This window comes from Sarcophilus harrisii, chromosome 4 (assembly GCF_902635505.1).
Source record: "Sarcophilus harrisii chromosome 4, mSarHar1.11, whole genome shotgun sequence".
NCBI classification, from domain to species: domain Eukaryota; kingdom Metazoa; phylum Chordata; class Mammalia; order Dasyuromorphia; family Dasyuridae; genus Sarcophilus; species Sarcophilus harrisii.
In genome coordinates, this window is record NC_045429.1 from 242,838,267 (window position 1) to 242,850,557 (window position 12,291).

Consider the following 12,291-nt stretch of genomic DNA (forward strand, 5'->3'; position numbering starts at 1 on the left):
TTCTTTATAAATCATATTGGGAGAGAAAAATCAGAAGAAAAGGGAAAACCACAAGAGAAAAAATAGAAGAAAAAGGAAAAAAAATGAACATAGTATGTGTTGATTTACATTTAGTCTTCATAGTTCTCTCTCTAAATGCACATAGCATTTTTTATCCTATGTTTATTGGGATTGTCTTGGATCACTGAGCTGCAGAGAAGAACCAAGTCTTTCATAATTGATCCATGTACAATCTTGCTATTACTGTGTACAATCTATTCCCGGTTCTGCTGACTTCACTCAGCATCAATTTATGTTTATCTTTCCAGGCCTTTCTAAAATCAGTTTGTTCATCATTTTCTATTAGGACAGTCTTATTCTGTTACTTTTATATACCATAAATTATTCAGTCATTCCCCAATTGATGGACATCTATTCATTCTGCAATTCTTTGCCACCACAAAAAAGTATTTACAAATGTTGTTGCATATGTGAATTTTTTTCTCTTTATGATTTTTAAAAAATGTAGATCCAATAGTACTGCTGCTGCATCAAAGAGGATACACAGCTTTATATCCTTTGCGCAGAGTTCTAAACTGCTCTACCGAACAGTTGTATCATTTCACAGCGCTACCAAAAATGCATTAATGTCCCACTTTTCCCATATCCATTCCAACATTGGTCATTATCGTTTCTAATTATCTTAGCCAATCTTAGAGGTGTGTAGTGCTTTCTCAGAGTTGTCTTAATTTACATTTCTCTGATCAATAATGATTTAGAGCACCTTTTCATATGAATAGAGATGGTTTGAATTTCTTTATCTGGAAATTGTCTGTTTATATCCTTTGAACGTTTATCAATTAGAGAATGGCTTCAATTCTTATAAATTTGGGCCAATTTTCTATATTTTTTAGAAATGAGGCATTTATCAGAACCCTTGAATGTTAAAAGGTTTTCCCAGTTTAATGTTTTCTTTCTAATCTTTAGTTTTGTTTGTACAAAGATTTGTTTTCAACTTAATATAAGCAAAATAATCTATTTATTTAAACTTTTTTTTCATTATTTTTTCCTGTCAGCCTAGTCAATCTGAGGGGTGTGAGATCGTACCCCAGAATTGGTTTAATTTGTATTTTTCTAATCAATGTTTATTTATAGCATTTTTCATATTACTATAGATATCTGGCTTTAATTTATCATCTGAAAATTGTTCATATCTTTTGACCATTTATCAATTGGGGAAAGAGTTGTATCCTTACACATTTGAATCAGTTCTTTATATATTTAAGAAATGTGCTCTTTATCAGAAATGCTGATTGTAAAATTCCCCTCCCAGTTATGAGATTCACTTTTAATTTTGTTTGTGTTCGTTTTCTTTGTGCAAAAGTTTTAAAATTAATGAATCAAAGTTGTCTATTTTGCCCTTTCATAAAGTTCTGTAGTTTTTACTTTGGTCATAAATTCTTCCCTACCCCCCTTCTCCAAAGATCTGATAAACTATTCTTTGCTTTCTTAATTTTTATGGTACCCCCCTTTTATGCTGAAATTATGTAAACATTCTTAAAAGATTTATTTTTATTAAAAATTACTATATATGAAAGTGAATATAACATGGTTTGATTTACATTAAATCTCCATAATTCTTTTTTCTGGATGCAAATGGCATTTTCTTTCCAAAATCTATTGGGATTCATTTGATGACTGAACCACAGAGAAAATCAAGTATTTAATAGTTGATCATCACACATTCTTTCTTTCATTGGGTACCATGAATTCCTGGGTCTGCTTGTTTCACTCAACATCTATGGAAATCTTTCCAGGCTTTTCTAAAATCAGCTTCTTCGTTATTTTTATAGAATAATGATATCCCTTTACCTTCATATACCACAACTTATTATCAGTTCCCAAAATCATGGACTCTATTCATTTTCCAATTCCTTGTTACCACAAAAGAGCTGCTACAAATATTTTTGCATAAGTGCAAATTCTCTTCTTTATGATCTTGGAATATAGACGCAGTAATGGGTAAAAGGGTATGAACAGTTTGATAGCCCTTTGATAGTTCTATATTGATATTTGTTTAGTCTATCTTGAACTGGAAAGTGGTTTCAATACCTTAGACTCTCTTCAGAGGCTTATTTTCACATTTTTTTCCTAGGAAAACTGGAAGAGCTTGAGCAGCTTCCTGGTTTTACTCTGACATCTTGGCTCCATCTTGGAAATTCATTTTGACTTAATTTTGGTATGGAATGTGAGATGTAGTGACTATCTATGCTGAGTTTCTGACATCATTTTCTAGTTTTCCTGGCAATGTTGTGAAATAGTGAGTTCTTATCCCAGAATCTGGAATTTGGGGGTTTATCAAATACTCTTACTATACTTTTTGGTTATTATGTCATGTGTATCTAATCTATTCCATTGATCCACTGCTCTGTTTCTTAGCCAATACCAAATGCTTTTGATGACAGCTATTTTATAATGTAGTTTAGGTCTGGGAATGGTAGGCCACCATTTTTTGCATTTTTTTTATTAAGTCCCTTGATATTCTTGCCCTTTCTTCCTGATACATTTTATTACTATTTCTTCTAGCTCTATAAAATAGTTTTGGCAGTTTTATTGGTATGACACTGAACAAGTACACCAATTTAGGTAGAATTGTCACTTTTATTATATTAACTCAGGCCATCCATAAGCAAATGATATTTTTAAATTGTTTAGATATGTCTTTATTTATGTGTGAACAATATTTTTTCAAAGTAAGAAATTCAATTTGTCAACAATCATATGAAACACGGGATTATATATTTGATCCTGCAGGTAATAGAGAGCTTCTAAACCTTATCAAAGGAAAGTAAGGTAACATGTTCAGACCTAAATTTTTGAGATATCATTTTAGGAGCTGAATAGGGAATGCTTTCAAAAAGAGAGAGAACCAACAGAAGGCCACTGAAATAGCCCAGACTTGAGGAAAGGAAAACCTATACTAGAGAGGTAATGGAATTAAAGGAAAGAAAGAAGCATATGTGAAAGATGTTTTGAGAGAAGAATCTTCAAAACTTGGAAACAGTTTGGGTATAGGGGTGTGGTAGAAAAATGAATAGATGATGATTAAATCTAATATGGAATATTTTGATAAATGGGATGAATGTAATTATCTTGACAGTAACAGGGAAGTTAGGAAGAGGGGAGGCTTTCAGGAGAGAGATATTGAGTTCAGTTTTAAGTGTGCTGAATTTAAGAAATTTACTAGACCTTCACAAGTTTGATATATATGGCAGTTGGAGATAGAAAACTGGAGATTAGGAAACAGGTTAGTGCTAGATTAGATAAATCTTAGAAATCATTTGCTTAAAGATAATAATCAAATCTATGGGAGCTGATAATTTCACAAAGTGAAATACAGAAAGGAGAATGGTATATGTTACAATGTTGAAGGCAACTCAAGAAATAAGTATGTTTTCAGCAAAGAAAACTGAGAAAGAATGGTCACCTTTATGGGAGGTAAATCAAAATAAAACAGAATCATGAAAATCTAGATATTAGGGAGTAACAAAGAGGGTGATAAATAAGATAAAAAGGCTTCAGAGGGATCAATAAAAATAAGAATTGACAAAAAGTTATACTATTTACATTTAAGAGATCATTAGTAATTTTTCATAAAAGGTAGTCAATTGAATGTTGAAGTGGTAGCCAGGATATAGAGTTAAAGAAGAGATGGGGAGAAAAAAGGAATTGAAGGCCTCCATTATAGATGCCTTCTTAAAATAATTTAACTACATTGTGGAAAAATATATATGTGACGTGATATATGACATGTGAGGAAAATATATGTGTTGATATGTGTGAGAGGATAACTAGGACAATCTTGAATGAAAATGGACTGAGTGATATGAGCAGAAACAGAAAAAGTTTATATAAGTAAACATTATTTATTATAACAACAAAAACAGTAAAGCTTTCAAATCTTAAAAACTCTAATCATTACAATGATCAGTCATCATTGTGGAGGATCAATGATGGAGCATACTGCTCAACTCCTAATAAGAGTTAGTGCACTCAAGTTGTAAAATGAAACATAGTTTGTAAAATGAAACATATGGCCAATATGGTAACTTGTTTTGGTCTGCAATGTCTATTTGTTACGTTAATTTGGTTTTCTATGTGTTCCATTTTCCCTGTCCCATTGGGAGGTGATGTTTGTGAGAAAGAAAATAAATGTTTATTATTTTTTAAAGTTAAAAAGAAAGGAAATCAATCCATGTAGACATAATTTTAGAAGTGAATAAGTACTCAATTAAAATCATGTATTAAATACTTCCCACATGTAAACAAATGTATTGAATTTGGGGATTACAAATAAAAAAAAACAAGAAAAACCACTGATTTCAGAGTTCAGAGTTTAACAATTGGCAACAACACACATCAGAAGCTTTAGTTGTAATTCCATATCAGGGTTAAGTAACAAAACATTTGGTAGTTCATTTTCTGCAATATGATATCTATTGGTATAAACAATTGTTTCTGTTAGGCCATCTTAAAACAGCAGGGACTTTGGTAGCAAGAACTTTCTATGCTATGTATTCATTAATTGGGATAGCTAATGCGTTAGGAATTAAATAGAAGTAAATGCTCATGTCTGCAAGGGTAGATTCCCTAGATCATAATGTAAAAGTAAGAATGAATAAAAAGAAATGGACTGTGAGAGGATGTGCTGCTAGATCACATTAACTTAATTCTAATAGATGACATTAAATGGGTAATTGCTGTTGGTGCTGATGATGCTGATACCGGTTACCACAAAGTTTCCTTTCATTTATAGAATTGTGATCTTGGAATAGAAAGGGAAGGGCTATTGGAACACCAGTTCTCCAGGATTTTCTTGAGCATTTATTGACAATTATTATTAGTGGTGTTGGGCAAATACCACACAATATTTGTTCCACTCAGGGACTGCAATGTGCAAAGGGCTAGTAGATACACCATACCAAGAAGTTTCACCTCAAGGGAGGGGATTTGCAAAATGTTGCTTATGGTTTAAGCTGTCTGTCACATGTCACTAATTGTTTCTCTTTCAACATAAATTACACCTTCAGCTACTCTACTTCGGTTGCTCTATTGATGGCAAATGGTCATGATTTATTCTTGGTGATGGTGAGGGGATAGCTGGTAAAGAGATAAGGAAACACTTTCCATAAAAATTACATAGACTCCATACAAAATGTGCTATATATGTATATATGTAACTTAAAACCACACTTAAAATTTGAAGTTTATCTCAAGTTCCAGGGATGGAGTCAAGATGGTGGAGTAAAGCCAGGAAGCAGCATAAGCTCTCCCATTTTCCCCTAGAATACCACATGAACACAAGCCTTTGAAGAGTCTGATGGAAGGAAACCACTCTCCAGCTCAAAATAGATCAGAAAAACTTCAAGAAAGCTGGGGTGAAATGCTCACATACACTCTGGGAAAGTCAGTCTTAATCACAAAAAATCAGCAGCAAAGACTCTTAGTCCTGGCTTGGTAGAGGAGCAAATCAGTGGGACAACCTTGAGGAACAGCTCAGAAGGCAAACTCAGAGAAAACTGGCTATTTTTTGAATAGAGAAAGCAATCACAAGGGGCCCCTGTGCTCAAAGTCAAGGCTCAGAGCTGCCCAGAAAACTTGGGATAGGGCCGCCTTTACCTCAGGAGCAGTGCTCATCCATAAAAGTAAAAAAAAAAAAAAAAAAAAAAAAAAGAAAAGAAAAGAAAGGAAATACCAAAAAGAAAAGGAAAGAAAATGAGCAAGAAATAGAAAAGGATCTTGATAATAGAAAGCTATAATGCTGAGAGGGCAGACCAAAATACCAACCTAGATGACAACAAAATGTTCACAGAAAAAATCTCAAAGAAAGATATGAACTGGTCTCAAAAACCAGTCAATCCTCCAAGAGCCTCCACAGCTGTGAATAATAACATCTGAAGTAGTTGCAAGGCAGTCTTTGCTAATGCATATGTTCCTTGTAGATGGGTAATGAAATAAATTGGAGGCAAGAGAGAAGAGGACAGAGGTCAGGCAATGCAACTGCCTCTCGGGGAGAGATCAGAAAACAGCAACTGCTTCTCAGTATTCTTGTATCATTAGCAAAGACTAAAGAGGCTTCTTATAAGTGCTCATAAAAGACTTCAAAAGGTAAATAAGAGAAGTAGAAGAAAAAATGAGGGAAAATAATGAGAAGTATACATGAGAAAGTAAACACTTGGAAAAGGAAGGAAAAAGTTTTCTGGAGAAAAATCTCCTAAAAAAGTAGGATTAACCAAATGGAAAAAGAGACATAAAAGCTATCTAAAAATTACACATTAAAAACTAGAACAAGGTAATTGAAATTTAATGACATTGTGAAACAGCAAGAATTAGTCCAACAAACTAAAAAAAAATTAAAATGGCAGAAAATGTGAAATATGTAATTGAAAAACAGCTGACCTGCAAAATTGACGTAAAAGAGAACATTTGAAAATTGTTGGCCTCTCTGAAGGCCATGACAAGAAGAAAAATAGACTAGTAGCATTCTTCAAAGATTATTAAGGAAAACTTCTCCAATTTCATGAAACCTAGGGGAGTATACTCATTGAAAAAATCCATTGAACACCTTTGGAACAAGATCTCACAAGAAAAAAAAAAAAAAAACAAACCAAAACAAAACAAAACCAAGGAATATTGTTGTGAAATTCCAGAACTACAATCTCAAGGGAAAAAATACTGCAAGTTGCTAGATAGAAACAATTCAAATATAGAGGAGCAACAGTCAGAATTACCCAAGATTTGGCAGCTTTTACAATAAAATATCAGAGGAACTGGTAAACATATTTTAGAAAGAAAAGGATGTAGGGTTACAAGCAAGAATTAAGTAACCTGCAAGATTTATCATAATCTTTCAGGGTAGGCAATGGAGTGTTAAGGACCATACCTAGGTGAAGGGGCAGGTCAATCCTCCAAGAGCCTCCACAGCTGTGAATAATAACATCTGAAGGAGTTGCAAGGCAGTCTTTGCTAATGCAGATGTTCCTTGTGGATGGGGAATGAAATAAATTGGAGGCAAGAGAGAAGAGGACAGAGGTCAGGCAATGCAACTGCCTCTCAGGGAAGAGATCAGAAAACAGCAACTGCTTCTCAGTCTTCTTGTGTCATTAGCATCCACTGACATGAAGAGATCTGTTCTACAGTTCTGAGTTAGAACTTCAACAGTCACTGACGGTTGGTTTTCATATCACAACAATGGATCTTCAAAGAAGTAAGAGATTTTTCAATCATTTCTATTGAAAAAAATAGAATTATGGGCAGGACCAAGATGGCAGAGAGGACACACACTTTATTCTGACCTCCCTTCTACCCTCACTTATTAATTACCTAATTCAACCTCAGAAATAGTGCTTGACTGGTAAAAATCCATGAATATTGGGAGTACAACAGATTACCAGTCAAAGATAACTTGGAAGATACCAGAAAAGATCTGTGTTGATCAGGCAGGAGGAGGCCAGTGCAGGCAGGGAGGCAGAAAATGAAGGGTAGTCCACGCTGGCCAATGTGTGGTCTCTGTAGGTAGAGAATTTGCACAGAGGACTCTACCACAGGTTGGCTGCTCTGCTTTGGTTGCAAAGCAATAGATCAGCAGAGAAAGTACACAAAAGCCAAAAGTAAAGTGTACTCCAAAACAACAGAATTTAACAGTACCTGGCGACACCCACCTCTGGAGTGACTCAGCATGGAACATAGTGCAGCTGGGCAGCCACAGTCTGCATTGTGGGGCTCTACCTGGGGAAGCCACACTTCTGCTGCTCAGTCACTTGTCCCAGGGCAGCCACTGTTCCACACAGCGGGGCTCTGCCCAGAACAGTGACACTTTCATAGCAGCATAGTCACTCTTTGCAGCCTGTTTGCAGAACAGCTACATTGTCATGGTGTATCACCCTCGGGATGATCTTCTGTAATCTTTTTGCTAATTTATTTAAGATTTTAGCATCAATATTCATTAGGGAGATTGGTCTATAATTTTATTTCTCCTTTTTCAATCTATCAGTAAAAACAAATTATACATGCACTCTTTATATATGTCCATAACAAAAATAGTTCTCAAGAGTTCTTTTTATCTTTTTTTTTTTTTTTTTTAACATTTAGTTTGTGTTTTTTTTTTTTTTTTTTTTTTTTTTTTTTTTTTTTTTGGTTTAGCTCTGGTTTTTCATTAGAAACAAAAGGAATTCCCATCTTTAATTAAATGTCCATCTCCTTCCCTGGAAGAAAATCCTCACCTTAGCTGGGTAGTTTATTCTTGGCTGTACTCCAAGTTCTTTTGCCTTTCAGAATATCAGATTCCTGGCCCTTCCAACCTTGAATGTGGAAGCAGCTAGATCCTGAGTGATCCTTATTGTGGCTCCTTGGTATTTAAATGTTTTTTTTTTTTTTTTTCTGGCTGCTTATAATATTTTTTCCTCAGTCTGATAGTTCTTAAATTTAGCCACAATATTCCTTGGAGTTTTTATTTAAGGGCCTTTTTCAGAAGGTGTCATGAATCCTTTCAATATCTATTTTATCTTCTGATTCTGTTACATCTGGGCAGTTCTCTTTGATAATTTCTTCTAAAATAGTGTCTAGGCTCTTTTTTTCATCATAATTTTCAGAAAGTCCAATAATCCTCAGATTTTCTCTCCTAGATCTATTTTCCAGGTCTGTTGTTTTTCCAAGTAGATATTTAACATTTTTTCTATTTTTTTTCATTTTTTTTGGTTTTGCTTGACTGATTCTTGATGTCTCAATGAATCATTCATTTCTATTCAGTTCTGATTTTTAATGAGTCATTTTCTTCATTGGCTTTTTTTTTTTACTTCTTTTTATGTATGTCCAATGAGTTGTTTTGCTCCATGGAATTTTTTTCCATTTCACTAATTTTTTTTTACTGAATTGTGTCCTTTTTCCAATTTCCAATTTCTACTTTCTTGGGAGTTCTTTATCTTTTCTACTTCACAAATACTACTTTTTCTTTATCTTTTCCATTCACAAATTCTGTTTTTCTGGAAGTTCTTTACCTTTCCAATTCACATTTTAGGAAATTGTTTTCTTTTTCCATTTTTTATCACATTTTTTCTTTAAGTGAATTATATGCCTTTTTCATATTCTCCCATTTTGTAATTTCTTCTAGGAGAGCCTTGTGTTATGGGTAGCAGGTTACATCCCCCTTTGGGGTTTTGTCTGGTGACTGTCTGCTATTAGTCTCCTCAGGCTTGAAAACCTGCTCTCTTTCTTTGTAGAAGCTATTGATGGTTAGCATATGCTTGGCTTTTTTACTCATTTTTTAAAACCTTTATGGTCTGCCTTCAGATCAAGGTGATTGCCAGCTTCCTCTGCAGATCTGGGATAGATGTATGGACAGTAGCTGTCCTGCAAATGGGTTGCTAAGAGGGGCCGAGTTGTGGAGGTGCCTTGTGAAAAGCCCCACACGATGGAAGGGACTCTACCCTGGGAAGAACCCCACTGTGTGCATCAGTGGCTGCTCTGGGACTTGCGGTTGAGCAACAGAAGTGTCATTGCCCCAGGAAGAACCCCACTCTGCAGATCAGTGGCTGCCCAGAGCTCCACAACAGAAGTGTTTCTGCCCTGGGAAACATAATGCTGGAAATTCTATTGCCCCATGCAGAGTGCCTCCCCCTCCCTGTCTCCCTCCCCTGCTGTGCAGATTTGTGGCTTTCCTGAGCAAAAGCCCCTCATTGCAGAATGCAGCTGCTCAGCTGTGCTGTGGCCTGTGCTGAGTCACTTCTGGTGCTGAGTGAGTGTAGACATGTCCTGTAAAGTCTGGCATTTTTTGGAGTACACTCTACCTTTGGCCTTTTTGTAACTTCTCTGCTGATCAACTGCTTTGCAACCAAAGCCTCAGAAAGCTTCCTTTCTGGCCGTGAGAGCTCTTCCTTATATGTCCCACACTGAGTATGCACCAATCATTATGTCACTAGGAAACCATTATTTGTTGTAGGATTAAATCAATGCTAAACTAGATTTAACCACTATCTCCTTAATTCCACTTACTTAGCTCCTTTTAAGAATCCTAACATCTCTGACTTTCTTTTGTTTTTAGAACATAGGGGTCATGACCTCCCTGATTTCTCAAGAAGGTGAGAACTCCAAAAAAGAAAGTGATCATGCCTTCCATGACTGCTCAAAAAAGGAGTAAAAACACCATAAAAAGGAGGTGGTCACACCCTCCCTGACATCTCAGGAAGGGAGATGAAAACACCAAAGGAAATGGAAAATCAAAGCAGATTGGGGGTTTCTGAAGAGGCTCATTTGAATCAGGTACACATAAATCCATCAATATAGGAGGTATTACACATAATTACATAAATTACATATGCACATAGCAATATAACACAGGCTAGTAGTGATGTAACAAATAACATGAATCAACATGAGAAATTATATATGTCCATAAGTCCTAGAAATAGTCCAAAAGGAATCTAATAGTCTCATCAACAATTTTTCATCTCAAGGAACCCAATGATCCCTGCTGGTTTTCAAGTCCTACAACAGTCTCATCTTGTGTTTGGGAATCCAGTGATTCCTACAGATTTTGTTCTTAGGTCTTCTCCTTTGTTTTCAGGTTTTTCTCTTTTTCTGTCTCTTTCTGATAGACAAGGTGAATGTGGCTCATTGGCACCCATACGATTTCTTCTTCATCTGTAGAAATACAAACAAACCCTCTTCTCCAAGCAGTTAACCTATCTGGTCCCTTCCATTCACCAGATTCTGGATCTCTCCACATCACCTGGAGATTACATTGGAGCTACTCATTATATTGGATCTGCTCTCACTGGACACTACCCTTCTATTGGATTAAAAAGCCTGTATTCTCCACAGTTGTAATTCCTTTCTGCTATCTGATTGCCTTTCTGCTGGTTGATCATGTAATCCCTTTTTGTCATCTGATTGGTTTTTGGCTGATTGATCACATCAGACCCCTGAAATTCTAAAGATTCTCTGAGTGTAAACTCAGTTGCCATCATACCCTACCTGTCTTTTGTATGATATCTTGGAGCTGGTTCCTGCCTCTCATTTCCCTGGGTCAATCTACATTCTGAGGCCCAGTGGAAGTCCTTGTGGCATTTTTGGCATGGGGTTTTGGGTTTTATTCTCTCACCATGTCCTCTCACTTCATCTCTTTGTCTACACTGAGCTCTTAGATGTCCTATTTTTTCACACCGAAAACAAGAATATTACTGAACAATCTTCTGGTCAGTATCGATGCAAAAATTTTGAATACAATTTCAGCAAAGAGATTATAGCAATTTATTAGCTGGATAATACACTATGATCAAGTGATATTCATACTAGGAATGCAGTACTGATTCAGTATCAGGAAAGCTATTAAAACAAGTTACCATAACAATAACAAAACCAACAGAAATTGTATGATAATCTCAATAGATGCAGAAAAAAGCTTTTGACAAAATACAGCACCAATTTCTATTAAAAACACTAAAGAGCATAGGGATAAAGGGAGTTTTCCTTAAAATAATTAAAATAATTTCCTTAAAATAAAAAATAAAATAATTTCTATAAAATAAGAATTCCTAACACAATATCTAGCATTATTTGTAAAGGAGAAAAGCTGGATGAATTCCCAGTAAGATCAGGGTGAAAAAAGAATAGCTACAGTCATCAATATTTTTCAACATTGAACTAGAAATATTGGTTTAGCAATAAGAAAAGAAAAATAAATTAAAAGAATGAGAATAGATAATAAGGAAAAAAATCATCACTCTTTAAAGATGATCTGATGATATACTTAGAGCATTCTAGGTAAACATCCAGAAATCTACTAGAAACAATTCTTAGCTTTAGCAAGGTTGCAGGATATAAAATAAACCCACACAAATCATCAGTATTTCTATATATCACTGACAACACTCATCAGCAAGAGATAGGAAGATAAATTCAATTTAAAATAACTGTGGGTAAAATAAATTATTTGGGGGTCTACCAGCAAGAACAAAATCAAGAATTATATGAACACAGTTACAAAACAATTCTCACATAAATAAAGTCAGATGTAAACATTTGGAAAAATATCAACTATTTATGGGTAGAGCAAGTTAATATAATAAAAATGACAATTCTGTCTAAATTATTCTACTTGTTCAGTGCCATACCAATCAAACTTCCAAAAATATTTTATACAATTAGATAAAATAATAACAAAATTCATCTAGAAGAACAAAAGATCAAGAATATCAAGGGAATTAATGAAAAAAAAAATATAAAAGATTTTGTTAGTGACTTAGCCGTATCGGA